Source organism: Colobus angolensis, unplaced genomic scaffold, assembly GCF_000951035.1.
Source record: "Colobus angolensis palliatus isolate OR3802 unplaced genomic scaffold, Cang.pa_1.0 Scaffold3, whole genome shotgun sequence".
Lineage (NCBI taxonomy): Eukaryota > Metazoa > Chordata > Mammalia > Primates > Cercopithecidae > Colobus > Colobus angolensis.
Genome location: NW_012116265.1, coordinates 25,063,236 through 25,070,995, shown reverse-complemented (window position 1 = coordinate 25,070,995; position 7,760 = coordinate 25,063,236).

Here is a 7,760-nt window from a genome sequence, read left to right as displayed (position 1 = left end):
TTTTTTTTTTTTTTTTCCCCCAAAGCCCTCCCTATAAACATGAGGAAGAGGCCCAGATAAGTGACTTTTTCAGGTTCACCATGCTAGCTGACAGCACATCAGCTACTAAAGTGGACATTAAAGCAATGTTCCTGGGATTGGTATATATTTTGAAGCTCTCAGCAAGGCTGAAGATATTCATCGATATATTCTGAAGTATAATTTCTAAAACCCAGGTTTCCCAACTCCCAATTGTCCCAGTTGCCCAAGAAAATACTGAGTGCTCCATCTTTAGGTAGTGGTCTTTGTAAAGATAAGTGATTCAGAGGTGGAAGGAAAGACAAATGATCAGACATGGATTTAGAAATTTCCTCTGGTGGACACAAATAGGAGGACAGAAATTAGTAATTCCAGGAAAAGCCCAAAGTCAAATTCCAATTGAAAACAGAGCATGCGCACACATGCACCCGCCCACCCACCCATACACGAGTACTGGCAGAAGACAGAAGATGACTGCCGGCAAAGTCTATTGTCTGTCTATCCTGCTGGGCTCCAGGCTGAGATTCAGGGTCCAGGCAGAGGCTGTGAGAAGCAGCATAGCGCCATCCCTCTGCCAAAAAACCTGCAGCCCTCTGGCTTACTGTCACTGGGCAGGTATTTTCTTGTTGGGCGAAAGGGAGAAATGTCAACTTAGACTAGACAACTAAGACGACAAGCTGTGCGTGGGGAGGATGTGCCTGGCCATGCCACCATGGAGCTCTGCCACCACTGGCTCCATGAGCACTGACAGACAGCCCCAGCTGTTTCCTACCACCTACCAGGAGGAAACGCCATAAGATTTACATGCTGATAAAATGGCAGGATGATATTTTAAAATCCTCCCTGTTTTGGCATCAGCTCCAGACACTGTGAGCAATTTCAGTGTCCAAGCCAGACTGATGGGCCTTTTGATGGCTTCAGAGGGTGGCTTCAGTGAGAAGGGGACATGTAGGACTGTAAACATTGGCTGTAAAAGCCTTCAATTGCTTTGAAATGGTAAATTTCCAGGCAATGTGGATCTGATGTTATATGCCTCCTGCATTAACAGCTTTTTCTTCCCGTTCAATTATTTTGACGGGTAAGGGAGTAGAAATTACACTTCAAAATATATCGATGGATATTTTCAGCCTTGCTGAGAGCTTCAAAATATGTACCAATCCCAGGAACATTGCTTTAATTTCTACTTCCCAGTTTCACAAGGAAAATGGAGATATCAATTATAAACACTATTAGACTGAGGGAAATGCAGGACCAGGACTATGGATCTCTCTTCAAATTCTCTTTGGTCTTGTCACCTGACCTTTTTGATATTGAGCCAAATTTTATTCAAACCCTAGGTCAAGGGGTCCATCCTGATATGTACCAGATGAGATTCCCGATAAAGCAATGAGTATTCCTAAGAGCCTGGGTCCAGGGACTTGAATTAAGGCATCTGACAGAGGCAGAAAAAAAATGCCAGTTTTCTGTCTCTCCATCTTCACACGAGGCATCCAGAAGCCCTCATCTCTGACAACATGGCCTTTCTGCCATGCCTAGGTGCTGGGTACATTAGCAGCCACCCAGCAACATATTGCCCCAGTTGTGTTTCTGGCTTTCTCATCTCTACCTGACTGGCACCATCCACTCTCCCTGAGCTCCAGATCTGGGTTTATAGGTGCCTTCCTGGACCGACCACAGAGAACTCAAGTTCACTGAACACACCTCCCCAATTGGCTCCTCATCCTATATTCCCCACTTCAGTTAATGGTTACATTACACCAAAGCACTAGTCTCCTAAGCAAGAAACTTACATGCTATTCTCAAATCCTTTCTCTCAATCCACCTCCAACTGACCACCAAATCTTACCCTCTTTCTCTTCTGCTTCAGTGTTACTGCTCTAATCTGTGCTTCTGTGGAGCTCTATTATATCATCTTGTGATATTTTTTTTTCTTCTGAGGCAGGGTCTTGCTCTGTCACCCAGGCTGGAGTGCAGTGGCATGATCATAGCTCACAGCAACCTCAAACTCCTAGGCTCAAGCTATCCTCCCCACTAACCCTCGTGAATAGCTAAGACTACAGGCATGCACCACCATGCCCAGATAATTTTTAAATTTTTAGTGGAGATGAGGGTTCACTATGTCACCCAGGCTGGTCTCGAACTCCTGGTCTCAAGCAGTCCTCCTGCCTTGGCCTCCCAAGGTGCTGGGATTAAAGGCACGAGCCACCACACCCGTACTCATCTTGTGATTATCTGTATCCATTTCCCCATTGTCAATTACTAGACTCTTCCTAGAGGCTACAACCAGATTCTATTAATTTTTGTATCCCCAGTACCTAGAATTGCCTGGCATGGTAGGTGTTCAAGAAGGAAAGGAAAGGAAGGGAGTGAAAATTCCACGTCAATGGGCAATCAGGCACTGGCTTTACAGTCTGAGTGGGCTATTTGGCATTTTCATGGGACAGAATGGGGAGTAGCAGCAGCTGCCACCCTCAATATTCCTTCATTCATTTACTCTGCCTAGATATTTAGTGAGTGCTGCCAAGATGCCCAACACTGTGCTAGAAACTCATGATACATAAAAGGAGGCTGCCAGGCTCTGCTCAGAGGAGCTCCCATTCAAGGGAGAGACAGGCATGTGGTAGGCACTAACCTGGCCTCTTGGGTCATGTAGTCTGATCTGAGGACCTTGGCCACTCAGCTCTGCAGAGGCTACGGAGAAGGGGAAGGGGCTCCGGAGAAGGTAGTGGAGACGGGAAGGTCAGAGAGGCCTTGGAAAGGGCTCTGCCTCTGGGATCAGTTCTGCTGAGGAGTGGTTTTATTTATGTATTTCTCCTTTGTACAAATTCCTTGCTTGTTAATGAAAATCATTTGACACATTTCTAATTAGCCTGCAGCCTCTGCAATGCTATTATTCTCAAATGCAACACCTGGGTTATTTCATGATCCCTAGTAACATTTATGGTTCTTGCAGTTGTCCACCAGAATTGGGGTCATTCCTTCTGTTACTTCTGATGGGACCACAAAGGACTTTCTCTCCCCACTCATCCTGGGGCAGGAGGGTTTGGCCCTGGCTCCATGACTTGGGGAGGAAGCACTGGCAGGGGACTCACTACACTGGTCCGTCCTGGTCCTGGACGAGTCACCCGCTTTGTCTGTGCTCTAGTCCTGGACTCGTTTCTCAAGTGCTTGGCTTAAGAGAGAAGTGCATTTTTCATAAAGCTACCCTGCCTTTTTCCTCCCTCCCTCTTCCTCTCCCTTCCTTCCATCAGCAAATACCTATGAGATCGCATTCCAAGGGCTTTAGACAAACAAACAAACAAAAAACCAAATACTGCATATTAACAAGTATGCACTATTTGCCACTACTATAAGCACCGGGGAAACAGTGGTAAACAAAATATACAAGAACCCCAGTCCTCTTGGAACATATACTCCAGTGGCAGAAACTAATAAGTAATAAACCAGGGTTATCAGACAAATAGGAGGAGGAAGATTGACAATAAGAAAGCTGCCAAGTTCCTTTCAAAGAGCTCAGTCCTTTCCTCCATATATAATGGTTTGTAGAAACTCACCTTATAAATATCTTTTCCTTAGAGACGATTGGTGCATTTAGTGCACTCAACTGGCAGTGGGCAGCACATGCTCCACTTTATGCTGGCACCTCCGTGGGCATCAGTATCCTCCCCTGTGGAAAGGGGATGACTGTGCCTTCTTCACAGGGTCGTTGTGAGTATTCTGAGATCCTGTATCAGCACATTGCCTGTTGCATGGTAACATACATTCTGTCCACCATCCCTGCCTTCTTTCCTGCTTAGAGCAGATATGGGCCCGTGAGGGTATCCAGTCAGGTCCCTTCCCTACCTTCTGGGCCCTACTGCTGCAGACAGAGCAAGAGCTTCTGAGCTGGCCCAGCATCTCAAAGGTAATGAATGGGAGGCTGGGGCCCCTGCTCTGTGCCTCTCCCCTGCCTTGCCTCCAGCCTGCTCAGCAGAGGCTCTGGAAGAGGCAGCCACCCACCCACGGGCAGGACAGTCTATGAATGCTGGACATTAGCCATGGCCAAAGAGGCTCACGTCAGATCTGTTCTTGGCAGCAATAGTGAGCAATCCCTTTCTGGAGGCCCCTTTCACCTCCAGCAGCCAGCAACAGCCTGCGGGAAAGAGCCCCAGGGGACTGGGGTGCTTACTAGGCACTGGATTTTATATGACTTTATTTCATCCTATCTTTCCCAACAAAGTTGTGAGGTAAGAGCTGTCAGTGCCCCATTTTGAAGTTGAGGAAACTGAGGTTAAGAATTTGCCTAAGTCACTCTCTTAATTTGTGACAGGATCAGCATTCAAGTTCAGGTTGTCCAGCTCCAGAGCCAGGGCCTTACACTGAGCTGTATCCTTTGCCCCTCGGTTATCCACTCCTCTACAACCCCCACACCAAAGGCACGGAGGCGGAGGCGGAGGCGGAGAGCTCCCTGGGGCATCTGGGAGCCCCAGGGGCTTGTGGAACTTTGCCCAGCTTACCCTGAGTGCTGGCTTTGACAGCTTTAAAACAATGCGTCTAAGAGAAATCCTGTGCCTAAGAGAAATCCTGAAAGGGAGGAAATGCAAGTTCTAAGTGGCACAGTTGGTGGGAGCCCCGCTCCTCACAGGACATCTCGTATCCCTCCTTTTATGGATGAGAAAACAGAGAACTGTGGGCAGGGGAAGTGAGGCTCCTGCATACAGAAATTCAGACCATACTGCAGATTTCCCAGTGGCGTCAGAGGCCTTGCACTCGTACCCAGACACAAGCGTTGAAAATGGCACGGGACTTAAACTGAGCTTCACTACTTATTTGCTGTAGAATTCCAGGCAAGTTGAGTAGCCTTTGGGCTTCAGTGTCATCGTCTGCAGTTGGGGATATGATCATCCTTAGCTCAGGGTTGTATGGGCGTCAGAGACAGTATAGGTGAAGTGGTGGCACAGTGACTGGCATCTGGTAGGTACTGAGTAAACTGTAGCTATTATGATGACTCTTGTTTTCAAAGTTCAAAGTATGTGAAGAAACAGTGAATTCCTTAGCTGTTGCTTTGATTCTATGATGCTGCTGGAATCCATTCCTAGTACCAGAAAGGAAACAACACTTATGGTCATTTCTGAGCATTGAAACCTATCCCAGGGAGGGCCAGTTCTGCACCCACTTGGGATTAGAATCTGAAACAAAGACCACAGACTGTAGCCAAGGTGGCAATTCCTGGTCTCTAGCTCTGCCAGAGTGCCTATGGCTTCAGGCACATTACTCCACCTCTATGTGGAATTCCTGTAAGTCAAATGAGCACGGTAATTACTTGCTGTCTTACCCCCACCCCACTCCTGTCATCCCCCAGGGAAGTGCCCAACTAAGGAAGAGCTGTGGTAAAGTCATCTAGAGAGGCTACACTTCACTTCTGTGCAGTCTTTCTGGTGGTGGGGGCCAAGGAAACCTTCTGTCAGGGACAGAACTACCAGGAGTGACCATTTGGGGCAGAAATATAGCATCCTCACCACTGAGCCCTGGGCAGTAAGTGGTGAGATGTGAGAAACCCTGCCACATTCTAGCCCATCCTTCCCCTCCCTCCTTCTCCCCATGGAGCCTTCCTTTTGGAGTCACTAGAAGCCCCATCCGCCTGGTTTCAGTCAGCATGGTCCAGCCTCATCCCCATGCCGAGGGGTGAGTTTGGAGCCTTTCACCGGGAGGTGATAGGTGATATGATGTCTTCAGATCCCACATCCAAAGGCAACTAGATATGCACACAGCAGGCTGGGATGAGGGGAGCAGCCTATGACAACAGGGCTACTCCCCAAGTCTTTTACCTGGCTCACCTGAGGGCTGTGTGAAAATGGGGGCACCAGGAGAGTAGGCAGTTCCCTTACATTTTCTTAGTTGATCTGAGAGGCCTGTGGAGCCTAATTACCAAGGAGCAAGGTCTTTCCTGGCCTCCCACAGATGGCATGACCACTGGATCTGCCCCATGATTCCTGCAGAAACCAGGTAGTGGTTTGGCAGTGGTTTTCTCCATCTATGCAAATGAGCCCTGGCCCCTGGCGCAGTCTTATTAAACTCCCCAGGGGAGAGACACCACCTGGGAGAGCATCTGGTGTCTCCACACCCCTGCCCCTGTTGCTTGTGACTGCCACACCTTATGCCTGAAACTCCCTGCTACTTGTGTAGACCCTTTTGGGGCCCTCTTTTGTGCTTTCTCTTCTTTCTAGGCCCATTCCCGCTTGGGTCACTTTTGGACTTATCTAAGTGTCCTCGTAACTAGTCTTCTGAGTGAGGATATCGTATTGCAGTGATGACCCTGGGTTTTCCGCAGCAAAAACCCAACTAGGGGTTTCTTCACCTCAACAGAAATGTATTGAGCATCTATTATGTGTGCAGTTTAGTCTCAAGTGCTGGAGAAATGGAGAAAAGCCACCTGATTTTACTTCTATCTGTCAGGGTGGTGCTCATGGGATGCTTGTGGGGGGCATGATGCTGTGACCTCAGTTTGCCTGATTCCCCAGGTGGCTTCATTTAGAGGCTGGACCCTCTGTGGGTCTTCGGAGAAGCCATGGTGTCCAGTAGTGCCAGCAGGAAGCAGACTCCTCACCAACTCTGCCCCGGCATTCAAGGACCTCCTGAGTTCAGACTCACCCAGCCTGGCCAACCTCAACTCCCATCAAATCCTAGGCCCCCTGCAACGTCCTGCAGCTCTCTCTCTTGAACACATCAAGCTCTTCCATCCTCTGGATCTTTGCAAGGCCTATTCCTGCATTCCCTCCCCTTTCCTCACTTCCCCCTTCCTTGCCTCTTAAGTGATTCATCCACCTTTCTGGGAGCTTTCCCAAAGACCACCTTACAATAAATTATTTCTTCCTCTGTTGGATCCCTACTTTGTTGTTACACATCTATTCATTGAGTGCTCTGTGCCCGACACTGTGCTAGTCTCCTAAAACTCATCTAAGTCACTTGCTTTCTGCCTGAAGAGTAGTTCACGCCTGATTCCCAGTGCCTCTAGGGCTGGAGCGGAATCTCAGTGTCTGTGTCCTCGTCTCTCACCACCACGTTTTGCACTTTGTCGAAAGGTGTCAGATGGAGAGATGGCTTCCAGAGTGGGCTCTGCCCACTAATTAGCCGTGTGGCCTTGGGAGAATCATCCGGCCTCTCTTGCTTTCCTTCTTTCCGATGAAATAATGCTGACGATGATATTTCAGGGTTGTCCAGGGGTCAATGAGGCGGGATGGGGGAAGCATCGTGAAATCCGGGAGCCCCAGGCCAGTGGAAAATATGGAATGGCTGTACCCCTGCTCTCCTAGCACTGGGTGTGAGGCAGCGTCGTTTCCCCTTCGCTCTCCTCGAATGTCAAGTGCACCAGCTTCCAATCCCTCCTCTGGGCGGGCCCTGTCTGGCTAATCTTGGCTGCAGATTCCAGTACAAACTCAGGACTCTCCCCCGCCCAGCCGCCCCTACCCAAGGACTCGCCGAACACACCTTGAATCCCGCGCCAGAGCGCAGCCCGGAACTGCAGCTCCGCGGCGCGGGCCCAGGTCGGGGGTCGCGCGTCTCCAGTCGGTGACTCAGGGCCGCTCGGTCCGGGGGTAGGTGTGGGTAGGCAGGACCGACCAGGGCCGCGCGGGGGCAGCTGCCGGGCGTTCGGTCATCTAGCGGTGGGAGCCGAGGTTGGCTCTGGCCAGTCGCCATTCCGCCGCGGGCGTCTGTCTCGCCGGGTTCCCGGGCGCGGGAGGAAGGCCTGCGCCACTTCCCAC